General features: G+C 50.7%; 2 pseudogenes; both read left to right on the top strand.

Annotated features, from left to right (window-relative positions):
• LOC144129625 (uncharacterized) overlaps nt 1-26,543 on the top strand; it is a 122,694-nt pseudogene extending 96,151 nt beyond the window's left edge.
• Nucleotides 11,386-11,539, top strand: LOC144116843 (U2 spliceosomal RNA; annotated as a pseudogene).
• Nucleotides 26,544-26,933: the final 390 nt, after the last annotated feature.

Below are 26,933 nucleotides of genomic sequence, written 5' to 3'. Positions count from 1 at the left end.
CATGAAGATATTGGCATAGGTGAGTGCCATCCTTGTACCCATGGCTGTGCCGTTCATTTGAAAATAGTGTTCATTGTTAAATTCGAAGTTGTTATATTGGAGTATGATTTTCGCCAGTACTACTAAAACACGTGGGGTAGAGGATTCCTCCTTTCTGTTTTTTTCCTACGCTTCGATCAAAGATTTGATGCCATCGGAATGAGGAATGTTTGTGTAGAGAGAGACTACATCTAGTGTTGCCAGGAAGGCTCCTTCCGGGAGGTTGAGAGCTGCTATTGCGCGAAGGAAATGGTTTGTGTCCCGTATGTAGGATGCGTGTGTTGTTGGAATATGTCTAATTAGTGTGTCAATGTAACTGGAAGTTGGTTCTGTAATTGTGCCGGTGCCGGATACTATTCGGCGGCCAGGATTATTCTTTTTGTGGATTTTTGGTAACATGTAGAATCAGCCAGGCGACAGCTGTTTGCGGTGAGGGCTTTAGATAACCGTAGGCATATGTCTCCATTCTTCGCGAGTTGATGCAGAGTCTCCGCTACAAAATGTTGGTATTCCGGTGTTTGGTCTGCTTCAAGACGCTTTTAGAAACTGATGTTAGAGAGTTGTCTCAAGCTTCTTCAATGTATTTTTCGCTGTCCATGACAACTATACCACCTCCCTTATCCGCTGCCTTTATGATTATATCTGTCCTTCTGCTGAGAGCCTTCAATGCATCCCGTTCGTTTTTAGACAAGTTCTGCCTCCCTGGAGTGTGGTTCTTGAAGGCGTAAATAATGTCCCTCTGGACGGCGTTAATATACACGTACAAGTGTTTGTCCCTTCCTATATTAGGAGTCCAGTGGTGGTTAGTAACGACGAATTCTCTGCTATCCGCGGTAACCCGTGCCCGATCAAAAAGTATTCTCGGAGTCGCAACATTCGTGCAAAGTTGTTCAAATCTTTTAACACCGAGAATTCGTTGTATTTTTCGGTGGTAGGGCAAAATGTGAGGCCTTGAGAGAGCTTTCGCAGCACTTTCGAAGATCGTAGCACAACACCGAAATCCGGAGCGAGCGGCGCCAGCACTCTAGCAAGCCAAGACGCAGCATCAAGCCTTTGTAGTGCAGCGCAGCGTCAGCTGCCTTCCACGGTGGAGTGCCAGGTTGATACGATATCCAGCCAGAAAGAAGAACTTCCCAGCACCCCTCTGTCACACTACGATCTTCGAAAGTGCTGCGGTTCGGCACAACGGGCTCGTCAACAGTGACATTCAGGCCGCGTGAGTACACCGACTCTCCCTTGCTCATCCTACCTACAGCCTTCCTCAAATAATTCGAAATTTTTAAAATGAAGAAAAACTGTGGATAAACGAATTTGGCATGAACTACATATTCATAGCCTTAAAGCCTATCTTGAAAAAAAATTGTACCAAAAGGTTTACAAGTGTCGTTAACACCATCAATGAGAGACCTTTGTGAAGAGAAGGATAATTGGAATCGTATGCTACAATCTGCCCCTTTAAATTTGCTTGCAGTTACCGTTGCCCACTTTGAGAAGGCGTTGGTGGCTGTGAGAATGGAAGAGAGTCGCGCTCACCAATAAATTACCCTTACCACGCCGCAGTAAGGGTACGCAGAGCTTATGTTGTTTGAGGAAATGAGAGTGACTGAGGTACGCGAGACCAAACGCAAAAAATTCATTCTAGACAGGGTTTCACACCTCGAGTGGTCAAATTCAATAAAGCGAAAAAGAATCAAGAACGAAGGCAGCTACAGTTATTAATCCCACTATTATAATACGCTCCAACAACAAATCCAATACAACGACACAAACACCGACAGTTCAAAAACACGCGTAGGACGATCTGAAATGAGAGCATCTACTAATAATAATCCTGCGGTTCGAAGCGCCGACCTTGCTTTCCAGCATAATATTATTAATCTATCAACCAGGACCTTAACGACCGAGGAAAGATCCGTCCTCTCTCGAGGCACAACATTTTGCCCTACCACCGGTAAATACAACGAATTCTCGGTGTTAAAAGAGTTGGACAACTTTGAACGAATGTTGCGACTCCGGGAATACTTTTTTGATCGGGCAGGGGTTACCGCGGATAGCAGAGTATTCGTCGTTACTAACCACCACTGGACTCCTAATATAGGAAAGGGCAAACACTTGGACATGTATATTAACGCCGTCCAGAGGGACATTATTAAAACTTAAAAGTACCGCACTCCAAGGAGGCAGAACTTGTCTAAATACGAACGGGATACATTGAAGGCTGTCAGCAGAAGGAAAATTATAATAATAAAGCCAGCGGATAATGGAGGTGGTATAGTTGTCATGGACAGCGAAAAATACATTGAAGAAGGCTTGAGACAACTCTCTAACATTAGTTTCTCTCAACGTCTTGAAGCAGACCCAACTCCGCAATACCAACATTTTGTAGCCGAGACTCTGGATCAACTAGCGCAGAATGGGACATATGCCTACGGTTACCTAAAGCCCTCACCGCACAACACCCGTCGCCAGGCCGATTCTACATGTTACCGAAAATCCAAAAAAAGAATAATCCTGGCTGCCCTATAGTATCCGGCATCGGCACGATTACAGAACCAATTTCCAGTTACATTGACACACTAATTAGACATATCTCAACAACATGCGCATCCTACATACGCGACACAAACCATTTCCTTCGCGCAATAGCAGGTCTCAAACTCCCGGAAAAAGCCTTCCTGGGAACACTAGATGCAGTCTCTCTCCACACCAACATTCCTCATTCCGATGGCATCAAATCTCTGATCGAAGCGCATGAGCAAAACAAAAAGGAGGAATCCTCTACCCGACGTGTTTTAGAAATACTGGCGAAAACCGTACTCGAATATAACAACTTCGAATTTAACAATGAACACTTTTCGCTAATTAACGGCACAGCTATGGTTACAAGGATGACACCCACCTACGCCAACATCTTCATGCATAGTATTGAATCTAAATTTCTGAAAGATTGCCCCATTCAGCCCACCCTGTACAAACGCTACTTGGATGACATCATTTTAATATTGACTGTAAAAGAGCAAGACCTCATACGTTTTATTGAAAACTTCCACCTCGTCCACCCCAACATATCTTTCATTTACACGTACTACAACACCACAATTAGCTTTCTAGATGTTGAGATTTCGGTAAACGAAGGCTCACTTACTACCGGTGTGTACAGAAAACCGACGGACCGCCAACAGTACCTACACTTCCAAAGCTGCCATTCTCGTCACTCTATAACAAGCATCCCATACTCTCAGGCACATCGATTTAAAAGAATATGTTCCCAAGACGAGGACTGCGTAAAAAATTCCAAACGCATGCGAGAAGTTCTCATTAAGCAACGATTCCCCCCTCCCCCCGCCATTTTCGACGATGCCATGGAGAAGGCATCTAAACTCAAGCGAGAGCAAATAATGGAGGGACGTCGCTACAGCGAGGAAACAGATCACCGGGCAAATCTCGTACTTACTTTCACCAGTAACCGATCTAAAGTAAACTAATCCTCAGAAAACTTTTCAACATTCTCGAACCAAGCGAGCGCCTCACCAAAATGTCACTGCTCCCCCTCACGCGGTCTACACGACCAAAAAACATTCCTAAACATTCTAGTACATTAAAAACAAATAACCAGCCGGTTTTTGGGGTGCCGGCGCTGTGAAAAAAGTAGATGCCAGCCCTGCAAACACATACAAACATCAAGCTGTGCAGTAAGCACAGCTTCAGGCTTCAAATCGGAAATTAATCGCAACTTTGATTGTGATTCCTGCAACGTAATATATCTCCTAGAATGCAGTGTGTGCAGTATGCAGTACATTGGATAGACCGTCAACCCTCTACGAATTCGCTCTAATATCCACCGCGCGCAAATCTTATCTCTACCCTGCCTTCCCTTGTCAAAACATTAATGAGAGAAACCACCCATTTCATGCAATTAAGTTAACAGTCCTACAGGGTGGGTTCCACAACACCCGGGAAAGAGAGCAACGCGAGTCGTACTTTATTTACAAATTTCGAACAATTGCTCACGGAATAAATGAAACTCCAGGTGTATTGTCCTCCATCCGCCCCTTGCAGGGCCGTTGGTGACATTATGAGAGCCAGCTTTACATACCTCGGCCATTTCTTGCCAGCGACATCTGTTTCAAGCTCACACAAATTTCTTCATCCCCCACTCCATCCCACCCCTATCTTCCCTGTTCGATTACATTTCCGAGCGGGGTGCAATTGAAGAACGCTTTTCTAAGTGCTCCCGCCATTCACATTTAACTCCCACACGACACTTGCCCGAACTCGCATGTTTTGCCACCTTTTTCTTTTTCTTTTGTGTGTATCTGGGTGTTTTCATGCACAGTGCACGTGTGTCTAGTTAAGCTCACGGCGACGCTGATTCTGCCTTGACTTGGGCTGCCGAAAAGGTAACAGACCAAGAAAGTCTCCTGTTTATTCTGTTTATTTTTTACTCTTTATGTCTGGGGCACGCTTGTGCACGCATCTCTAATTTTTATATGTTGGACAATTCCGCCACCGTCTATTTCTGTACAACTTACTCGCTTAAACGCTACCGCCATTGTCATTTAACCACCACACGACACTGGCCCGAGCTCGGACGTTTTACCATTGTGTGTTTTGGTGTTTTCATGCACAGTGCACGTGTGTCTAGTTAAGCTCACGGCGCCGCTGATTCGGCCTTGACTCTGGCTGCCGAAGAGGTTCCAGATGACGGAAGTCTCCGGCCCTGTCTGCATTTTGTTCTGTTTATTTGTTTACTCTTTAGGCCGGGGCACACGAGTGCACGCGTCTCTGATTTTTTCTGTTGGGCGATCCCGCCACCGCCTCTTCCTGTGCACCCTACTCGCCGCTGCTCTGTTGCCTTGAGGGGTGGCCATTATCCCCTCCCGCTCATCGTTTTTCGCTCATTTTTCTCGTCCCGTGTCGGCTCGCCGCGGCTACGGGGTGGGCGTCGGGGGACAGCGCGTTTTTTGTTTTTATTTGTTCCATTTTTTCTCTTTCTCTCTTTGTCTTTTCTAGCGCGCTTTTTCTTTTTATTTGTTCCTTTTTTTCTCTTTCTCTCTCTGTCTTTTCTAGTATTCTTTCCTTTGTGCCCATTTTCTTTGCAGCTTCCGCCTGTTTCTTTTGTTCATGTGTCGTACATGTGTGCCAATGCCAACTCCTTAAGAATGGGAACAAGATTCCTGTAACTGCAGTCTGGACAAACGACAGGCTCTGTCAGAAACGTCGACTCAAATTAATTCCACTTTTGGTACTTCGTGTTTTTGTACTTAGTGCAGGCTCGGCGTTCTTTGCCTGCGCACTGTGTCAGGGTCGTCACTGTGTCATTCGTTGTATCATTCACTTAGTCATTGTTGGTGGATGAGCCGCGTGTACAATCGCGCCGTGAAGCTTGAAGTAGTCAGACCGGCACAGTGTCACGGAGGATTTCTAGCGCTCCTTTCGTAGTCATGGTGTCACCGCATCTTTGGAACTGATGACAAGGATGTTGATGACGGGCTTCTACACTGATGCCGTCAAATGTCACCTCTTGCCTTGACGGCACTGCCAGGGTGTATTATAAAACACATGAGAATAAGCTCATGAGCTGAGACACCTGCGAGAAAAACTACGCATATTATTTGCAAGCCCTGATGCTTGGAAGGTAACCTCGAAACACCTTTCGTCGCGTGCCCAGTCCACGACAGAGAGCTACTTACCTGTATTCTAGATGTCCTGGCGCTTCGCCACTAAGTGGACGCTGCTTAGACTGAATCAGAGAACGTGTGCTGCATTGGAATTGTGGATGATGCTTTTAATTTTCTTGTCTGCAAGGATTGCACAATCGCTGACACCATCAAGGAGTGCCATCGCTTCGAGCAAATTGAAAGCGGCTGTTTTCCGCAGCTGTTTTCTTGGCTTCCTAAAGCAGCAGCAACCTCTTCCTCTGAGGAGCAGCAGCTACCACCAAGTCCACTCTCTGAAATGCGTGCCCTCACAGACACAGTTGCAAGGATTCTGTGGCGTGAACTAGAGGCCCTTTTGTATATCCCAGGCGTATGCATCTGCGTATCGTGTTGCCCGTCCAGGCATTCGTGTAGCAAGAAGTTGCCAACTTGAACCTCAATCCGGCAGTGTGTGTACTCTTGGTAGCCCGGCTGGCACTGAGGTTCCAGCTACCAGTATCTGCCCCCACTGTTTCTTCAGAATCCTGTAGAGGACCGCGCAAATCGTTTTCATTACTCTCGCATAGGCTACATTACTCGGCACTGTTGAAGCCCGTATTCTTCGTATCCCTATGGCAACTGCACTAGTCGCTCTCCATGCTTTTCACATCCCCTCAGTTCCTTCACCTCTAGCTCCCGCCCTGACATTTACTGCAGCTTCTGAGCACGAGCTCCACCAGAGACCTCCGAGGCATCCTTCCCGCCAATTTTTCCTATTGTCGTTATTGGCTTTTGCTCTCGACCTCCAGTGTCGCCTCATCTCGCTCCGATATGGAAAACAAACTGATGCAGCCCCCAGAGATGACGCTGCACATAAGCTTTCATCGCCACTGGTGTGCATGAGTCCGTGATGAGCTCCAACCTTCACCCCTGCCTTCAGAATATCCCTATTCCTGCTGCATCTTGGCTGTGTGTTGTGGATACTGGCATTCTTGTCCCATTGTGAATACACTGCGACTGCGTTTTGCGCCCGGAGGGCCGTGCTGCGGATAATCAGAATGACATCCAAGTGACCGAAGTGTTCCAGTGGCCATTGTTCCTGCTCTCAGTGCTCGTTGCTTTCGTGTTCAGTGGGGGATCGGTGTTAATTGCCTGTGCAACATGTCCAATTCATCACTGCGTCTTTCGCCATGTTATGTGTTTACTGTTGTAAGTCAGCTTAAATGTAAGTGGACCTCCCCGCCACCAAATATTATGTCCGAAATAAAAAAGGACAAAATAAAACCTCATTCTCCTCACACATATGTTTCCTTTCCTGTACTTTGAAATTTTAATGAAAGTATGTGTAAATGCCACGATGATTCCTTCATTTTATTTTTTGTACTTTCCAATGCGACAGTGCTCCGTCGATGTGCCTTACCATTTGTTACATTGTATGAATGGCAGTGAAGGAAACTTTCTGTGCAGAATCTATCATATCGAACCCCACCTTCAGCACGTATTGGTCGACTGAGTACAAATATGCAGTACCAGCTTACAGTATGTTAAAATTCATACTAGAAAATACATGTTACATAATGAAACGCCATTATGCAACAAATAACCCGTTCGGCACTGCATAGAGCATCAAATTATGAAAACAAAATAACCGTCTGGATGACGCACTTGGGCCTTCCAAGGTTTTAACAAATTACAACTTTACTACAAACTACTCTACACAGAAGCGAAATGCACATTTTTTGTGAGCATATATTGTTTGTTTCACAATTATTAATTGCAGACAACTTGCTTTATGAACATATTTGTTCAGGAACTTAGTGTATATATTAACATGCCTCAACTGTTTATAATAATTATTATGCATACAGTAGCAACACTTCATTGTTTCGCTCCTACCTTTATAACTTTTATTTCATTTTTTTTGTTCACCTCTATGCCATTGTTTTGCTGTGCCATTGGCAGACTTGTTCTGGTATTCTTGATTGTTTGAAGCAGAATGCACATTGCAAATTCAGAAACTCACTTAAACACCCAGGTCAGGAAGGTACATACTTAGGTATAATATATATTTTTTCTCGTGCCAGCAGCTCTCGAGAAATACGGCTAAATGTCTTGCGATATATGACAATGTAGCGGCACTAAACTGCCATCCTAAGTGTTGCGCCGTCTCGGTTTGCAACAAGCACTGACTCTGCCTCTACGGAGCCAAACGCTAAAGAAAATAAGATCAGTTTCACACCTGGTTCCTAGCTTGTTTTCTTCGTCCGCGTCGCACTCGTCTAATTTGCAGGGGACTCTACAGTCTCTGCCTCTCTAAACTTAGAGGGACGCACTCTCCAGCACAGCTGTCACAGTGGTTCTCTTGCATAAATTTAAACATACAATATGATTCACATTTTGTTTTCCTGTGGTGTGAACATCACTGAGTACAATCTGTATATAAGGTGAGAACTAGCATCGAAGATTGTCATGCATTTGAGTGCTCCAAATAACAGCGGTTCTTTCTGCACTTTTGCAATGCCTGGTATGCTTATATTCTTTCTTTTGTAAAAATTTACTCAAGCTGATTAGCATCTGCCGCGCAGTGTTTCTAAGCACCTTATGCTGTAGTGAATGTAGCAGTAATCATCTCCCCCACCCCAAGTGGCATCCTATCCGTTTCTGTTCATCTGCTGTTTTTGTTCAGTTGCTGGGCTATCATTGCGGCATCTTTAACTCACAGATTTTGTCATCTCTGATTGCTCATTAAAATTCTGAGTAGTGGATTACACGTCCTGTTGACAACTACAAAAGACTACAAAATCACAGCTGAATTGAAATGCTTGAGATTTTTGCATTATTATCATATGCATTGATTTGTTGGTTTACCGTGTCAACTGTTAACAAAGAAAACGTGGCCGTTATCTGATATCTTTGCGGAGAGTTAGTGCCTGACCCTGCCAACTGCCGGGATTCTGCAAATAGCATGCAAAATGAATTCGTGGCCCCATACAAAGCAGTGCACCGTTAAGAAAATTTGCACTTTGGCGTTCATTTCATGAGCGAGGGGCTTGATGCAAAATATGGTGTTTCATTCAATATAAAATGCTGAGAGATCGTAGGCAAGCCCAACTTGGTCGGCCCGTGTAATACCCCAGCGGGTGCCCCATGGGCCCTGCACAGGCTATACAAGCTGGGCTCGAGCCCAGCTTGTAATACCCGCATGGGGTCTCGGTGAAGTAGTCGGGCTGCCTGCCGAAACAGCGCGAGCAGGCTCAACTTGGGCAACCCACTTAGTACCCTAGCGGGTCGCACATGGGTTCTGGAGGGGCAAACCGGTGCATGTGCCCAAGTAATAAATATATATGGCGCTTTTGTATGCATGCGTGGCCTAACTTGGTGTATACCAGCGCTATGGAAAGAATTTTCGCGAGCAAGCCGAGCTTGGGCAGTTCATTTGAGGTCTGCATCAGACCCAGAAAGGCTAAATAAACCACTACATCTTCGCATGTAATTACACATGGAGCCCCAGTGGGGTGATCAAGGGCTTATTTCATGTATACTTGGGCAATGCGCCTGAAGGTATACTGCGAGCAGGACCACCTTTGAAGCGTATATATTACCCTTGTGGGTGCCATATGGGCCCTAGAGGGGCCAAAGTGATAGTACCCTAGTGGGCGCCATATGGGCCCTAGAGGGGCCAAAGTGATAGACATGCCCATGTGGTACCACAGCTGGACACACATGGGCTTTTGATGGTCTAAATTTAGCACGTGCATCAGGTTTAGCAAATTCCCCTCCCAGGTGAGACCCTGTTGAATTTTACGTGGGCTGTCCAAATTTGGACTGCCCGTCATGTTTCTATGAATAGCCCAGGCCTGCATCAACTCTGCCCTATCACAGCCCACTAAGGTCCCATTTGGGTATTTTGTGGGGAGTAAAACTAGTTTAGCCTCTTTAGAGCCCATATTGGACGAAATGTGGTGATAGGCGGGCTGCCCGAGTTGGGCTTACTCCTATTTTCCCTGCACTGAGCCCAACTCCTTTTCAAGTTTGCCCTAATGATGCCAGCAAGAAACCTTTATGGGCTGAACTTGGCCGCATGTGCTCACATTGCCCCATAATTACCATTTAGGCGCCATAATTGGCTTGTCAATGGCCAGTCCAATTTGTCTTTGCCCACAATGGCCCAAGCTGGGTTAAAAAAGGTTTCCAAAGCCCACATTGCCCTCACGTGGCCCAGATCGGCCCTAAACGCGGTGCTACTTGAATGGCTTTAAGTGGATTTCCGCCGGGCCCACCACTACCGCTCAGTGGTGAGTGACCGCGAGACATTGAACAGTACGTTCCGATCACGTGCTGCCTTCGATACTACCAGGACATCCGTCTAGGTCCCCGTCTCCAAAATGAGATGCTTCGACCAGTCGTGCATCATCCTCTGGCCAATTCAGAGGACAGTCTCCCCACCGGAAAAACTGAAGACGGCGTCTTCCGGAGGCAGGACCGCCGCTGCCGCATCGAGTGAACAGCCTCCATCTGACGATTTGATGCCACGACCCGAACGCCGAAGAACTCACCCGCTGACCTCAAATACGATATCATCGGCGACCCCACGGACGCCCACATGAACGCCCACATCGATGCCTACATCAGCACAAAGTGCGACCTTCGTATGCGATCGCGCGTTCTACACCGTCTTGCCACTGCACAATCGCCCCACCGAGGCCAACATTGCTGGCATCTGTGTGCAGTTCAGTTTCGACGAAGTGGCCAAGAATAGGCGAAGAATGTAGGAGGGTCTTAATTTCTGTGAAGGCTTTTTCTTGATCCTTGCCCCAGAGGAAGGGTTCGGTGTCTGTCGTCAGGCGAGTCAGAAGCTCAGCGAGCTTGCAGAAGGTTTGAACGAATTTCCGATAATAGGTGCAAATCCCTATTAAACGCAGTAGTCTTCGTTCATCTGTTGGCTGGGGTAGTGCAGCAACGGTGGCCGCAATTTCTGGGTCGGGCCGAACGCCATGAGCTTTCACGATGTGGCCAAGATCCTTGAGCTCCCAAGATGCGAAATGCACTTTTCTGGATTGAGAGGCAGACCCGCGGTAAGAATTGTCTCAAAAACAACGTGCAAACGCTTTAGGTGCTCCTCGAATGTATCGGAGAAAATCACGACGCCGACGAGGTACACAAGGCAGGACTGCCACTTCAGGTCAGAAAGCATGGTGTAGATCATGTGCTGAAACGTTGCAGGGGCTTAAACACAAGCCGAAAGGAAGCACCGTAAATTCGTACAATCCGTCAGGAGTAAGGAAGGCGGTCATTTCTCGGTCCCGTTCGTCGACCTCGATTTTCCAATAACCGCTACGCAAGTCAAGGGACGAAAAGCAGGCGGCGTGCCGTAGGCGGTTTAAGGAGTCATCAATGCGCGGCAGCGGACAGACATCCTTTTTAGTAACGCTGTTTACACGTCGGCATTCTACGCAGAACCGTAGGCTGCCATACTTCTTGCAACAAGAACAACAGGTGATGCCCAGGGGCTTGTCGAGGGTTGTATGACGTTGTCGTGGAGCATTTCGACAACTTGGTGACGGATGGCGTCACGTTCTTTCGACGAAACTTGATAAGGAGGTGGGCATAACGGTCTTTGATCACTTTCGACAATAAAGCGATGCTTAGTTTTTGGCGTCTGGCGAACCTTGGAAGTGGACGCAAAGCAGTCGCGGAAAGAGAAAATAAGACTTCTCACAGAATGTCCGGACCCCGTAGAGTATCTGTTACGGGTCCAATTGGAATTATTTTCGGAAATGTGGCGAAGAGTTTGAAGGTTGCTTCACTTCCGCCACCGGTTGGCCTGGTATTGCACTACCTCCGGGATCGGCCTTGTCTTTAGCGCGTCTTTACTATCCTGTCTTTCTATCCCATCATTCAACTCTTCTGCTATCTTCACGTAGTAGCGATTGTGGCTCGGCTTGAGCCAGTGAGCAGGCCTGTGCACTTTCCTTTTCTTTCTTCCTGGCAACAACAGACAGACTTCTCACGCAGCGTTTCTTTTTGGTCAGAAGGTCGGGGTTCACGTCGGTCTTCATGGCTGTTTCCGCGCACTGTTCCGCTGTTCCAGTGCCCGTTGTGGATAAGGCACTTTGGCCGGAATGCTCGTCAAATTCTTCAAAATCGGCAATCACTGTTTTTTTCGCCAAAAGTTAGGGTTGGCAAATAAAGTTGGTCACTAAGAGCTCGGTACGCCTGTGATCAAGGCCGTCAAGAGCGCGATCAACGCAAACTCGCCGGCCAGTAGCAGCGACATGGTCGCCTCGGCAGTGCCTCGAGTATTGAAGCTGGTATCACACTACACCGTTATAAACTTGCTCGCTCTCGGCGGTATCGTTATGGGGCCGTCAGAGACGCGCAGTGCTGTTCTGCGCGGATCGGAATAGCATCAGCGGCTCACTGTGTCGAAGACGATACCAACTGCTCCTGCAGTTTGGTGACCGCCCAATATTCTTTAAAAAAGTGCATGCCGAGAATCAGTTCTTCGGAGCGCTCTCGTAGCACGGCAAAGGAGCCAATGAAAGTGGCACCGGGAATCTGTGCGCGGTAGGTGTAGACGCCAATCAGCGTTACCACATGGCAACCAGCTGTGCATATCTGCGGCCAAGACAAAGGTGTTGGAAACTTTCTGAGGGACGTGTCAACCTAGCTGCTCATAACAGAAAAGTCGACTCCGGTATCGTCGAGTGCTGTCACTCCACAGCTGCCGGCTGCAAATAGAATTTTGGCGGCGGAAACCATTGTTTTACAACTCGTCGGTGAAGTTTTCGGTGACGTCAAGGTTGAGCTCGTCGCTGTAGTCGTCAATGAGGTAGTCGATGTGGGCGTCGGTGGGGTCGCCGATGAGATCGTCTTTGAATTCGGCGGATGAGGTCGTCAGCACTCTTGTCGTCGCATTAAATCGTCGGATGGAGGCTGTTCACTCGCTGCGGCAGCGGCGGTCCTACCCTCGGAGGATGCCATCTGCGTCGGTGGGGTCGCCGATGAGATCGTCTTCAAATTCGGCGGGTGAGGTCGTCAGCACTCGGGTCGTCGCATTAAATCGTCGGATGGAGGCTGTTCACTCGCTGCGGCAGTGGCGGTCCTACCCTCGGAGGATGCCGTCGGCGTCGGTGGGGTCGCCGATGAGATCGTCTTTGAATTCGGCGGCTGAGGTCGTCAGCACTCGGGTCGTCGCATCAAATCGTCGGATGGAGGCTGTTCACTCGCTGCAGCAGCGGCGGTCCTACCTTCGGAGGATGCCATCTGCGTCGGTGTTGTCGCCGATGAGATCATCTTTGAATTCGGCGGGTGAGGTCGTCAGCACTCGGGTCGTCGCATTAAATCGTCGGATGGAGGCTGTTCACTCGCTGCGGCAGCGGCGGTCCTACCCTCGGAGGATGTCATCTGCGTCGGTGGGGTCGCCGATGAGATCGTCTTTGAATTCGGCGGGTGAGGTCGTCAGCAGTCGGGTCGTCGCATTATATAGTCGGATGGAGGCTGTTCACTCGCTGCGGCAGCGGCGGTCCTACCCTCGGAAGATGCCATCTGCGTCGGTGGGGTCACCGATGAGATCGTCTTTGAATTCGGCGGGTGAGGTCGTCAGCACTCGGGTCGTCGCATTAAATCGTCGGATGGAGGCTGTTCACTCGCTGCGGAAGCGGCGGTCCTACCCTCGGAGGACGCCATCTGCGTCGGTGGGGTCGCCGATGAGATCGTCTTTGAATTCGGCGGGTGAGGTCGTCAGCACTCGGGTCGTCGCATTAAATCGTCGAATGGAGGCTGTTCACTCGCTGCGGCAGCGGCGGTCCTACCCTCGGAGGATGCCATCTGCGTCGGTGGGGTCGCCGATGAGATCGTCTTAGAATTCGGCGGGTGAGGTCGTCAGCACTCGGGTCGTCGCATTAAATCGTCGAATGGAGGCTGTTCACTCGCTGCGGCAGCGGCGGTCCTACCCTCGGAGGATGCCATCTGCGTCGGTGGGGTCGCCGATGAGATCGTCTTTGAATTCGGCGGGTGAGGTCGTCAGCACTCGGGTCGTCGCATTAAATCGTCGAATAGAGGCTGTTCACTCGCTGCGGCAGCGGCGGTCCTACCCTCGGAGGATGCCATCTGCGTCGGTGGGGTCGCCGATGAGATCGTCTTAGAATTCGGCGGGTGAGGTCGTCAGCACTCGGGTCGTCGCATTAAATCGTCGAATGGAGGCTGTTCACTCGCTGCGGCAGCGGCGGTCCTACCCTCGGAGGATGCCATCTGCGTCGGTGGGGTCGCCGATGAGATCGTCTTTGAATTCGGCGGGTGAGGTCGTCAGCACTCGGGTCGTCGCATTAAATCGTCGAATAGAGGCTGTTCACTCGCTGCGGCAGCGGCGGTCCTACCCTCGGAGGATGCCATCTGCGTCGGTGGGGTCGCCGATGAGATCGTCTTAGAATTCGGCGGGTGAGGTCGTCAGCACTCGGGTCGTCGCATTAAATCGTCGAATGGAGGCTGTTCACTCGCTGCGGCAGCGGCGGTCCTACCCTCGGAGGATGCCATCTGCGTCGGTGGGGTCGCCGATGAGATCGTCTTTGAATTCGGCGGGTGAGGTCGTCAGCACTCGGGTCGTCGCATTAAATCGTCGAATAGAGGCTGTTCACTCGCTGCGGCAGCGGCGGTCCTACCCTCGGAGGATGCCATCTGCGTCGGTGGGGTCGCCGATGAGATCGTCTTAGAATTCGGCGGGTGAGGTCGTCAGCACTCGGGTCGTCGCATTAAATCGTCGAATGGAGGCTGTTCACTCGCTGCGGCAGCGGCGGTCCTACCCTCGGAGGATGCCATCTGCGTCGGTGGGGTCGCCGATGAGATCGTCTTTGAATTCGGCGGGTGAGGTCGTCAGCACTCGGGTCGTCGCATTAAATCTTCGGATGGAGGCTGTTCACTCGCTGCGGCAGCGGCGGTCCTACCCCCGGAGGATGCCGTCTTCAGTTTTCCCGGTGGCAGACGTGCCTCTGAATTGGCCAGAGGATGATGCTCGACTGGGCGAAGCACAACGTCTTGCAGACGGCGACCAAGACTGACGTAGTGGCAGTGTCGAGGGCAGCACGTGATCGGTAAGTACTGTTCAATGTCCCGCGGTTTCTCACATTACCGCGGTCGAGGTGCGCCCGGCGGAAATCCTCTTAAGCCCATCCTCCTGTATGGGCAGAGGCGGATTTCTTCCGCACCTTGTGGGGACTGCCACACAGCCTCCCCTTGAGGTTTGCTTTCCTGCGCCACCGCCTGCAGCATCCTTGCCTAGAGGAGGGGCACATTCCCTGGTTAGTTACCTTAACTAACAAGAGATGGTGCCAGCGTTGCAGCGCGAGAGACGGCTTGAGCTCGCGCACGCGAGAGAGGATGAGGCTCTTCGGCAGGGATCGTCGGCATGAGCGGACGTTCCGCACGCGGCTCCGATCTTCGCCAACGAGGCCAGACAGCGGCGGGATGACTGGCTTCCTTATTTGGTCCCGTACAGCCTTCGAAATATCCCTTGCCCTAGCGTGGGCGACCATTCGATCGTAGCCTTGCTGGTGAGTCAGACGACCTTGATTCTTTAGCGTATTTTGTTGCTAGCTGCCGTTATCGTTGCTGAAACAATCAATGCTTGTTTGTGTCAGCCAGTGTGTCGCTCCTATGTTCCATCAGAGCAAGGCCCGCCGTGATCGGGGAGCGCTCGGTAGCGTACGCGATAACGATGTGAGGTCTGGCGGCTTTGATCTGTCTCAACCGCGGTTAAGTGGGGATAACTTATTTATCTCCCCCAATTCTACCCCACATCTGGCAGCCTGCCGTTGGGCCTACTCTTGCAACATTGGACGACTGTCTGTTCAGTTCGACGAACGTTCTTTGTCCGGATTTGAAATGCTAAGCCTAGAGTGAATTTTGATCGCTAAGACCAGCTGCATGCTTTCTTGGGTGCGAGGTGTTTTGCGCTGCGGGATGTTTGAACTTTTCGACATGCTCAGCACGTTTTTCGTCAAGTTTTTCCTGCAGTTCCTTCACCAGAACCACTTGGTCCGCATCGACAGAGCGCGAGGTCTAGCGCCCGCCGAGTTGCTGAGTCCGAAGCTACTGAGTACAGAAGACGCGTGGGTGGCCCGCGTTTCTCTATATTTTTCTCTGCTGTCTCTTTTTCGACTCTGGGAGTCGCGGCTCCGGGATCCGGGTGGCCTGGGGCCACGGGTGCCGCTACGAGCTCGCTGGAATTGCAGCTCGGCACCGGGCGCTCCGACACCGTCCGATACGGTGGGCGCCGACCGCTCAGAAGCTGCTTTGTGCAGTGAGCGGGGTAGGACCACCCAACAAAGATGATGTCTCCTCGCGACTGCGCGCACGTAACCCGTCTCGGGTGTTTGTTTTGTTCACAGTCCTTGTCAATGGTAGTCCAGCCTAATGCTTTTCGGAGCTGCCTGCACCATGTCAGAAGAGGCACGACCACCGGACCATGTTGTCGAGAGGGCGTGCACTTAGCTGCTCACCAACTTTTTCTTGTAACCTCGCAAGAACTGAGCAGACTCGTTCAGCTCGAGAAAGGGCTTTGTTCACTCGAACATTGCATTTGCACAGCCGTCCGACACGTTTTTCTAAGAGTTAGGCATTGTACCACGAGGCTTTTGCGGACGCCGTTTCTCCTCCCGTGACCTACGTTAAAGACACACCGAGAGCGTTTCGGCATTGTTCAGATCCGGTGGAGCCACCCAGGATTGCTGACCACTGCACAGCGCCTCAGTACCACCTGCTGCGACGGAGCGACCTGTATTCTGTTCGCCACATCCATCCGGGGCAGCTGAGGCGAGACCAGTAAGCAGTCATCTTCGGCTGCTGATGCCGTGTCGACTACTGAGGACACCTGGCCTGCAGTATTCAACTGGCCTTCTCTTCGCGGGCCTGCAGACACGGAGTCCGCGGACCATGCGAGTCGTCCCAACGTAGACCTTCATGCCACGTTCGGAAAACCGCGGAAGTCTGCGTGGACGCTTTCGGCGTGACCTCCGGTCAAAGACATGCCTCAAGTGCATGAAGACCAGGAGACTGCTCCATAGCATGCACTTTCAGGCGCGAGGGTCTATTTAAGGTTGGCTGGATGTGGGGCTGCCCGCAGCCTCCCCTTGTTGTTTGCTTTCCCGCGATGCACCGTCTGCAGCAGCCTCGCCTCGAGGAGGGGCATATTTCCTGGTTATTTACGTTACCTACCAAGAGATTGCGCCAGCGTCGCAGCGCGAGAGGCGGCTTGAGCTCGCGCGCGGGAGAGAGGATGAGCTCTTTGGCTCGGATCCTCTGCGCGAGCGGACATTTCACACGCGGCTCCCCTCTTCGCAGTGGGGCGAGAAAGCAGCGGGAAGACTGGCTCCCATATCTCGTCCCGTCTGGCCTTCAGAGTATGCTTTGCCCTAGCGTGGGCGAACATTCGCTCGGAACCTTGCTGGTGAGTCGGACGAACTCGATTCATTAGCGTACCTTGTTGCTAGCTGGCGTTATTGTTGCTGTAGCAATAAATGCCTGTTTGTGTTAGCCAGTGTGTCGTTCCTTTGTTCCCTCAGAGTAAGGCCCTCCTTGGTCGGCGAGCGCTCGGTAGCGCACACTATCACAGGTTGGGTGTGGAGGCTTTGAACAGTGTGAGCCGCGGTGAAGTGGGGAGAACGTATTTATCTCCCGCAATTCAACCCCACAACATGTATGGCCGCCCTTTTCGAGTCGTAAGCAATCATCCCTCCTTGAGTTTGCTTGCGAACCTGATAGTTCTATCGAGGCGGCTTGCACGGTGGAGCCTTCGTCTGCAAGAGTTCGATGTCACCATCTTGTATAAGTCAGATCAGAAGCATAACGATGCTGGCTCTTTCTCCCGCGTTCGTCTTCCGTGCCCACCGGATGAGTCCGACGATGATTCTGCTTTCCGCGGCGCTGTCATCACATCCGACCTTGCCCGCCACCAGAGGGCCGACTGCGAACTGCTGCCACTAACCGAATACCTCGAAGGAACCGCTCCGTCTCCGCCCCGACTCTTCTCGCGCGGACTTTCGTCGTTTTGTTTCTCCCAACCTCCCAACCTCGTTTTGTTTCTCCCATTCTCCCAACCACGCTTCGTCAGGAAGTTCTCGCTGCATGCTACGACGACCTTTTTTCTGGCCACCTCTTGTTTCCCCGAACATTGGGACGCTTCTGCGACAAGAACTACTGGCCTCGGCTTGCTGAGGTTGTCCAACGCTAGTTAGAAGCTGTCGTGAGTGTCAACGACTGAAGACACCGCCGATAAAGCAGGCCGGCAATCTGAAGCCAATTGATCCACCGGAAATCCCATTTCAACAAGTCGCCATGGACCTACTAGGCCCATTCCCAATGTCCTTCATTGGCAACATGTATATTGTTGTCACCATGGACTACCTCAGCCGCTACTGTGAAACCATGGCTTTTCCCCATGGCACCACGGCTTAAATCGCACAATTCTTTGTTCACCACATTGTGCTGCGGCACTCCGCCCCCGCGGTTGTAGACACTCACCGGGGAACCGCATTTACGTCGTCTCTTACACATGAGGTCCTGCGTCTCAGTTGGCACCAGTCATAAAAAACGACTGTTTACCATCCTAAAACCAATGGGCTGATTGAGAGGCTCAACAACACCATTGCAGATATGTTGTCTATGTATGCCGAAGCTGACCATCGGAACGGGAACGAAATAATCCCTTACAACACGTTTGCGTAGAACACCGGCCTACAAGAAACGATGCGTTCACTCCGTTCCGCTTGGTGCATGGCCGTGACGCTCTGACCATGCTGGACGCCATGCCGCTCCCAGATTGTACCCCCTCGCCTATCACGGGTGCTGACCATTTCCTTCGTGACGCGGAAGCTGCTCGCCACCTTGCTGGACACCGGATTCAACACAAGCACAATACTGACGTCCGGCGTTACAACCTCTTCTACAGGTACGTGATTTACTACCCGGCGAGCACGCCTGCGTATGGAGCCTATAAGTTTGCGCGGGCGCTTTGAAAAGCCTCTTCGCCGCTACTTAGGCCCCTAGGAGGTGCTACGACGTCAACTGAGCGAGGTGAACTAGGACGTGTCCTCCCAAGGAGCTGTCCGCTCTTCTCGACCGGCCAAGTCTGAAGTCGTCCACGAGTCGCGCATGAAACACTATGACGCCCGTTAGCCCCTGCTGGGGTTCATATTCAGTACCGAGGCCCAACGCGCTTTTGCACTTTCGGTGCCTGCATACTGGTTTTTCCCTTGGCCGGAGGCATCGAGGCGAAGCTTCTTGAAAGGAGGGGGGCAATACCAAACTGCTCACACTCTGCGAGTGCCGCCATGCGGCCAAGCGGCATGACTTGGCATGACGAGGAAGACGACGCTTCCGCTCCGGTGCGCACGGCTGGCCTACTTTTATGTTCGATTATGAAGCCCCTTCTGAGTCGCGCTACGTTTGTCGGCGGCAATATTTTGGTAGCCACGTCCTTCTGTTTTGACAGGCTCATGTGATATGATCAAGTCGGGTTTTCCGTCGCACCAGGGACATTTGTACGCGTATAACGTAGAGTGCATTTTGTTTATTATATGTAGGCTTGGTAAGAACCTGACTGTAATTGTCTCCAAGTGACAGCTTCCTCTCAGTTGAGAGATTTGTGCGGCGAGAGATATAGGAGTCTTCTGCCTGTATAGTTTTGTAGTATGGCCGAGTATTCAATGGGTGCTGGCACGAGTTCCGCGGTCTTGTCGGATGCATGAAAAGTAGTGGTATCCTCGAGCTATCCCGTCGGCCTCTTGGTTCCCTGCCAGCCCCGTGTGTCCCGGTAGCAACATGATTTTGTGTGTTGTCTTGTAATTTCCTAAGTGGTTTTTAATTCTGTCGCTCGCTGCGAGGAGTATACGGAGCGCGTGACCACCTATCCTGCCATTCATGTATTTTCGGCAGGCTGTTTGAGAGTCTCTGAGTTTTGTTAGCGACCACCCGTTTGTATAGCCTGCCGCCCACGCTAGAGCAACGGCTACTTCCTCGGTCTCTGCCACTGTGAAGTGTCGCAGACGCGCTGGTCATTTCTCGTAGAGACGAATCGACCACCATATCCGCTGCAATTTTAGTGTCTCCTCCTCTCGATGACGCGTCTGTATACACAGTCTTGATGTGAGGAGCTTATATTTTCAAGATAAATTCGAACCTCGCTTCTCTCCTGCCTCGGTGGAGGTTGGGTTACATGTTTCATGGTATCGGCTCTACCTTTAGAGATTTGCGAAGCTCGTCGGGGATCGTTTTCGTCCTCGTCATTTCTCGCATCTGCTCGCGGTATCCGTATAACCTTAAGAGCGCTCTTCCAGTCGTTGTCTGCAGCAGCCTAAGTTTTTGCGAGTCAAGCTGCAACTCGCGTAGCTCCTCGAAGGTGTTTTAAAGTCCCGGGGCCACGAGTGTTTTTGTAGACGTGGTGCGCAGCAGTCGGAGTGCTATCTTATACGCTTTGCGTAGCAGTGCATCTTCATTGTTGTATTTCGCTCTTGTTGAGGCACTGGTAGGAAAGGTTGTACGTGATTCCCCTTACGACCAAGTTTCTGACTAGTCTTAGTTTGTCCTCTTCGCGCATGCGTATTGCCTGTTGGTGATGCGGGTGATCATGCGGGTGACTTGTGTTGCTTTGAGCAGGGTGAGTGTGTGAGTACTGTGTTTATTGGATTGAAGCGACATGCCCAAGATTGGTATTGTCTTTTCCAGTGTAGGCCTTGCAGACCTTGAGTTTCAGGTCCTCACTGGTGAAGGTTCGGCTTTGCTTGCCTCTCCAGACTCACAGCAGCTCCGATGGTCCAGCATACGAGTCGTATTTCTCCTAGGTATTGCTCTACAACAGGGGCCCGCTTCGCGTAGCCTGTCTTCCTTCTCTCTGAGGGAGCGCGTATTTGTCCAGACTGTAATGTCGTGGGCATACATGGCGTGCCTGATGCCTTCAATATTCTCTAGTTTTTGAGCTAGGCCTGTAATATCTAAGTTGAGTGTTGGTGAAATGACTAACCCTTGCGGTGTTTTCTTGTTTGGCGTGTGAATTTTGTCCCATCGAAAAGTGTCTCATGCCGATGGTGGCAATCCTATCGGGCTAGAAGGCTTTGACGTAGCCGGGGATTCAGGGCGACTGAAAAAAAAACGGCACTCACCGTCTGGAAGACGTTGAATTAGCGAGCGTTAGCTGTTTGGTTTACTCTACGAAGTTGTCAAGTTACACCCCTTCAAGATACGTCCAAACGAAATTTGCTTGTTTTGGGGGGTCAACGTGGGCCTAGAATTCGGCTTGCGGTGCGTTATGGTAACGCTTCAATTAGTATTTGCATGTACACGATGTGTACCTATTATTTAATCGTTATTTTATTTCTATATCACAACCCATAGGGTTGTATTTGCCTACAAAGTTCAATACACAACTCTCCCCAGATGGGTGCCTCTTGTCGCAGTATATATAGCGAAACCAATGTATACATATGTAGCGATCCCGTAACGGAAGTTTTCCTCCCGTTATAGGATTTTTTAAGGGGTGGGCACAACCAATTTTAATGGCCGCCATCTTACATTCCAGAAACCGAAACTATGCCAGCATTTGGTCTCATGAGGTCATACTCACATAGTTCCAACTCTATCCACCACATTGGACCGTGACGTCATCATTGGCGTGCCGCAGGTGGATGTCTCTACAATAATATTGTAGATGGTGTTACAAGTCACAATGCAAGTATTTCTGTTTTCTAGTTACTGCCAAAGATGGCGCTGTGATCTCAGGGTGCTAGCAGACCCCACGAAATCTCGAAACGTGATGAATAAGAGATAACGCTTTTAAAAATTTCAGAACTTCCAAAGTTGGTAAAGCTTCCAATGACTCTTGTGCACTAAGCCAGTTATGCGCCTTTCTTTTGCAAAAACCAACGTTATTTCACTGCTAATAAAACAACACTGTTTGCTAGACTAATTTACTTAACGCAAGCATTCCGTGGAGTCCGTGGAGAGCGCCGGGAACGCTACCAAATCGCAGACCGCGAGCAGAAGGTGGAATGTGCACGTGAGTGTGTGGGAATCCATTTTTTCTTCGCCCGCTAGAGGCGGTTCTCTCAGGGCCTCTGCGACTGCACTTCCCCGACGTTTTGCTTCTAGCAGCGGCTGCCGGCGCAGCCGGCCGATCGCACCAGCGCCCCTACTTAACCTCCTCATTGAGACTGCGTGGTGACAGAGAGACGACAGCGATGCAGGCGGACGGGTCTGGACCAAGGAGGTTACAAAAAAAACTGGAGGACTGCAGCAACAGGACGCCGGCGTTCATTGGCGTTGGCGTTGACAACATTGTAGACTCCGTTGACTTAGAGAAAAGGACTGGCGCATAACTGATTTCCGGGATCAGCGGGCGTCTCAATCGCGCTTTGATGTACGTGGCGGTAGTAACAGAGAAATAATGTGCGCTGCATGTATCGCCGCTGACAACGCTGTGGCACAAACGCGGCACTGGAGCAATAACGCCTGTGTTTCGATGTAGGCGAAACGCAGAAGGCGGTCGTGCGCTGTGCGATGTTGCTGCATGTTATAGATCCCAAGGCGGTCGAAATTATCTGTCGCCGTCTATTGCGGCACCTTTCTTCTTTCACTTCATCCTCTATTCTTTATCTTACAGCGCGATTTGAGTGTCCTTCGAGATATTTGAGACCGTTACTGCGCCACTCCCTTCCCTGAAAAACTTTTTCATTTTTTCAGCTATAGCCCGCCGGCATTCATTCAGTTCATTGGCACCCACAACACTGTAGACTTCATAGATTTAGAGAAAAGGAAAGGTATATAACTGGCCCCCCGGGTCAGTGAACACTTTAACCTCGATGGAACCTCGCAGACATAGAAGAATCGGAGATCGCGGTCTCTAGCTCAAGCCGGCCGCACAGAAGAGGCTGGTGGAATTGGCGGAGAATGTCACCTGAATTCATTGACTGATGGCCGCCATCCAGGATTAAGAACCAAGCCAACCAAACCAACCCTGACGCATTCTCTTACTTGGTTCATGAATAAAGTTTATACCTGCCTTCCTTAATTGCACTTTTGGCTATGTGGCGGTGGTGTCCATCTGCAAAAAAGCATGTTTTCACACAATATTTTGTGGTTAGCAATGCCAAACACCAGCCATGTTTTACATTCGCGCTGTGTTCGCAGTGACACGCACTGCGTTTTCCTTTTTGCGGCAGCTGCGGTAATTGGCGGGAAAAAAGAACCCATCCGGCTTCCATTCGCATGACCGCATGCTGGACTTATAAATGACTGAGGACAGGAGCATTCGTTAGGGCGGCGATAGCTAGAATGCGATGCACTGAGGGCAAAATATAATTTATAGCTGCCTCAAAGATTGAGAGCAGACAGAGAGAGGAAATCAACGCTCTCTGGGCAGCGTGTAAAAAACGGATATGAAGAAATGACGGCCGCAGTAATTCTCATTCTCGGAGGACACCTCAAGAGCGCTCTCACTGCCGCGGTGCTTATGATGATGAATCAACCTTTATTAAGCCCGAAATAAATCTGTGGTGCACGCAGGCAGCAGACGGGGTGGTTCCCTTTTTACGGGACGCATACGTTTCCAGCAGCTTCGGGCCACTGTCCGTCAGTTCGAGCTGGATCGGTAGGGCGGGGCTGGATAACAATAGTCAGTTTTAGCTGTGCGTACGCAAGTGCTTGCTTACGCAAAACGCTGCGGCGCTGGGTGCGTTTCGCTGTCTGCTCCAAAGTATAGTTTTAGCTTGCCGAGCGGTAGCGTCCCTCAGGCGCACGTAGCGCCATCTAGTGATAAGACGTCAAAACACATCAACGCTCGGTTGAAGAAAATTTTATTCTTGATTACTGATAACTAGTGTGAGTGCATTGGGAGCATTTTTGTTCCAAGAAAAAAACTATGTAAACCGTAGAAAAACTAAGAACTGGCAAAAAAGCTAGAAAACTGCTTCGCCAAGTGTCGTTGCTACAGAGAAAACACACTGCATTCAGTTACGCCTAGAAGCTTGAAAATCGACAAATTATCTGAAAAACAGGGGCTAGTTATCGCTTATACCGCTACGTGTGTGCAAGAGTAGGTGCGATAAAAGCGAACCGCTACCATTTGAGCGAGCTATTGCGTCGGATAATCCAGCGGCGACATGTATTTATTCCGAAGCGGGCGAGCAGGGCAACGCCATCTTGTCAACATTAGCGTACGCAAGCCACGCAAGCGCTGCAACGCAAAGTCCGCTGGCTAGCGTACGCACGCAAGACGCAAGGCTTGGGCTTGCATTCTGCGCATGCGCACTACCGTCCCCGCAATCTCCTTGCGTACGCTAAGCCGTTGCGAACGCACAGCTAAAACTGTCTAGTGTCTCCCATCGCTCAAGGGGTTGGAGATTGGGGGTGTTGGCGGGAAGAGGAAAAGGGGGTCTTGAGTCTTGTGTACTCTGCCACGATGTGCGGCAGGGTGCGCTTTTCTCGTTTGCAAAAGGAACAGAGCATATCGTGTTCCGCAGGGTACCTGCGGTTCATCAGTACGGGATGCTCAATCGATCCCACCTGCGCTCGACGCAGGACCGTCTGTGGTTCCCGGTGAGTTTGGGGTGCGGTTCTGGCAGTGAGCTCCTTCCCTCGCGGTACATTCGGGTAATTTCCCGAACGCTGCTGACCGGATGCGGTAGCTCTACCCGCTCATGCTCAGCCCAGATTGACCTTTCTCGGGCATGGTAGTCGGCGATGATATTGCCTGGTACCTGCGAGTGAGCCGGGACCTACACGACATCTATGGTACTCCCCGGAGGATTCCACTTGGACAGAATGGCTCGGGCCGCGGAGAAGATTACCCCCTGCGGAAGCTTCCGTAGGCTGTCTTTGAGTCAGTGACCACGGTGTCAACACTCGGCTGTGCGAGTGCGAGGGGCACAGCCGCTTCTCCTGCAACTGCGGGGTCTGTTGTCTTCAGGGACGCGCTGACGATCAGCCTGTCTTTTGACGTAACCGCCACCACTGCACAGTCACTGTGTTTTCGGAGCGAAGCGTACGCATAGAGGACCCTCAGGGGGTAGAAGAGCCTTAAGTCAAAATACTGGAAGATATATATATATAGCAACTGCACAGCTACAATAGTCCCCTATAAAGTCAGCAATAAAATTCCAATAAGGAAGGGCGTCGGGCAAGGAGACACGATCTCGCCAATGCTTTTCACCGCATGTTTACAGGAGGTATTTCGAGGCCTGAATTGGGAACAGTTGGGAATAAGAATAAGTGGAGAATACCTAAATAATCTGCAATTTGCTGATGACATTGCCTTGCTGAGTCACTCAGGAGGTAAACTGCAAATCATGAGCAATGAGTTAGACAGGCAGAGCAGATCGATGGGTCTAAAATTTAACATGCTGAAAACCAAGGTAATGTTCAACAGCCTAGCAAGGGAACAACAGTTCACAATTGGCAGCGAGAGCCTAGAAATTGTGACGGAATACGCCTACTTAGGGCAGGTACTGACAGCTGATCCGGATCATGAGAGGAAGATAACTAGAAGGATAAGAATGGGGTGGAGCGCATTTGGCAAACTCTCGGAGATCATGAGTGGCAGTTTACCAATTTCCCTCAAGAGGAAAGTGTACAACAGCATAATCTTACCGGTACTCACCTACGGGCTTGAAACGTGGAGGCTAACGAAGAGTTCAGCTTAAGTTAAGGACAACGCAGCGAGCCATGGAAAGAAAAATGATAGGTGTAACGTTAAGAGATCGGAAGCGGGCAGAGTGGGTGAGGGAACAAACACGGGTTAAAGACATCCTAGTAGAAATCAAGAGAAAGAAATGGGCTTGGGCAGGGCATGTAATGCGAAGGGAAGATAACCGCTGGTCCTTAAGGGTAACGGAGTGGATTCCAAGAGAAAGTAAGCGGAGCAGAGGGCGGCAGAAGGTTAGGTGGGCGGATGAGATTAGGAAGTTTGCAGGCAAAGGGTGGATGCAGCTGGAAAAGGATAGGGTTAATTGGAGAAACATGGGAGAGGCCTTTGCCCTGCAGTGGGTGTAGTAAGGCTGATGATGTTGATGATGATGAGAGGACCCTGGGGTTCTCTTCCAGCTTCCGGGCTATGGCTTTGGCCCGCGCGGTGCGCCACTCGTCGTTCTTGTCCGGCGTCATGTTCCGCGGAAGGGGTTTGGTCTGAATGGTCGTCTTCCAGTCCTCCGGAAGGGCCTCCTTGATCAGTACTGGCTCGATCTGCCATCCTATCTTGCGTAGGACGGCTCGTCTATGTTCCGTGTGACTGAGCCGGATTCACTGAAGTGGGCATCGATGAGCTCCTTCCCTGTGTTTTGGGCGCTCATGTCTAGCAGTCTTTGCGTGGACGACTATATTGGCATGCCCAGTGCTTCCTTCGTTGCCTTACGAAGCATCTTGTTTAGAGTGTCCCTATTCGCCTTCGTCAACTGGAGATGCGGGGTGGAGTAGGTAACCCGCGACACGACGAACGCGCGTACTTGGCGCATGGCATCAACCTCTTTAAGGACTCGGTTTCTGTTAGATATCCTGCTAAGCATACTAAGTATCTGTTCTGTGGTAGCCTTGATCTTTTTGACGGCGGCGTGTGCCTTCCCGTCGCTCTGAAGTTGTAGGCCGAGAACCGTAATCTGCTGTGTTGGCTTGATGACCGTTCCTTCGATGGTGATGATCACGTTCGGCGGCAGCTAGGTCTTGGATTTTTCCTGTTGGATCATGAGCAGCTCTCATTTCTGGGGAGCGCAGCCCAGTCCGCACGACTTTGCGTACTCGTACACGGTCATTGCCGACAGCTGCAAGGTTTCCTCCGTCCAGGCATCGGACGCGGCTCAGGTCGGCCACACCCTAATATCGTCGGCGTAAGAACGCGTGGTCCACGCCTTCGATAGTTTGTGTTGATCGGGCAGGGGCAGGAGGGCCAGATTGAAGAGCAGGGGCGACAAGACCGCCCCTGAGGGGTGCACCTATCGCCGAGCTCGAGACGGTCCGAGTTCTCCTCCCCTATCCTGATGGTCGCCGTTCGGTTTGACAGAAAATTTGTTCTGTAGCCGAATGTCTTTCGGCCACACCTGGTCATGTTCAGACGGCAACACGCTCGCGTGGGACACGTTGTCAAACGCTCCCTTCAGGTCGAGGGTGAGTATCCCGCGCGGCGCGTGCCTCGTTGCGGGCTTGACGACCAGTTCGTGAAATTGGATCAGCACGTCTTGGGCGCTGAGATGTTGCCTGAAGCCGTACATCATCTCCAGCATC

The sequence above is a fragment of the Amblyomma americanum genome, chromosome 1 (assembly GCF_052857255.1).
Source record: "Amblyomma americanum isolate KBUSLIRL-KWMA chromosome 1, ASM5285725v1, whole genome shotgun sequence".
NCBI lineage: Eukaryota > Metazoa > Arthropoda > Arachnida > Ixodida > Ixodidae > Amblyomma > Amblyomma americanum.
This window is presented reverse-complemented; position numbering and strand designations above follow the sequence as displayed.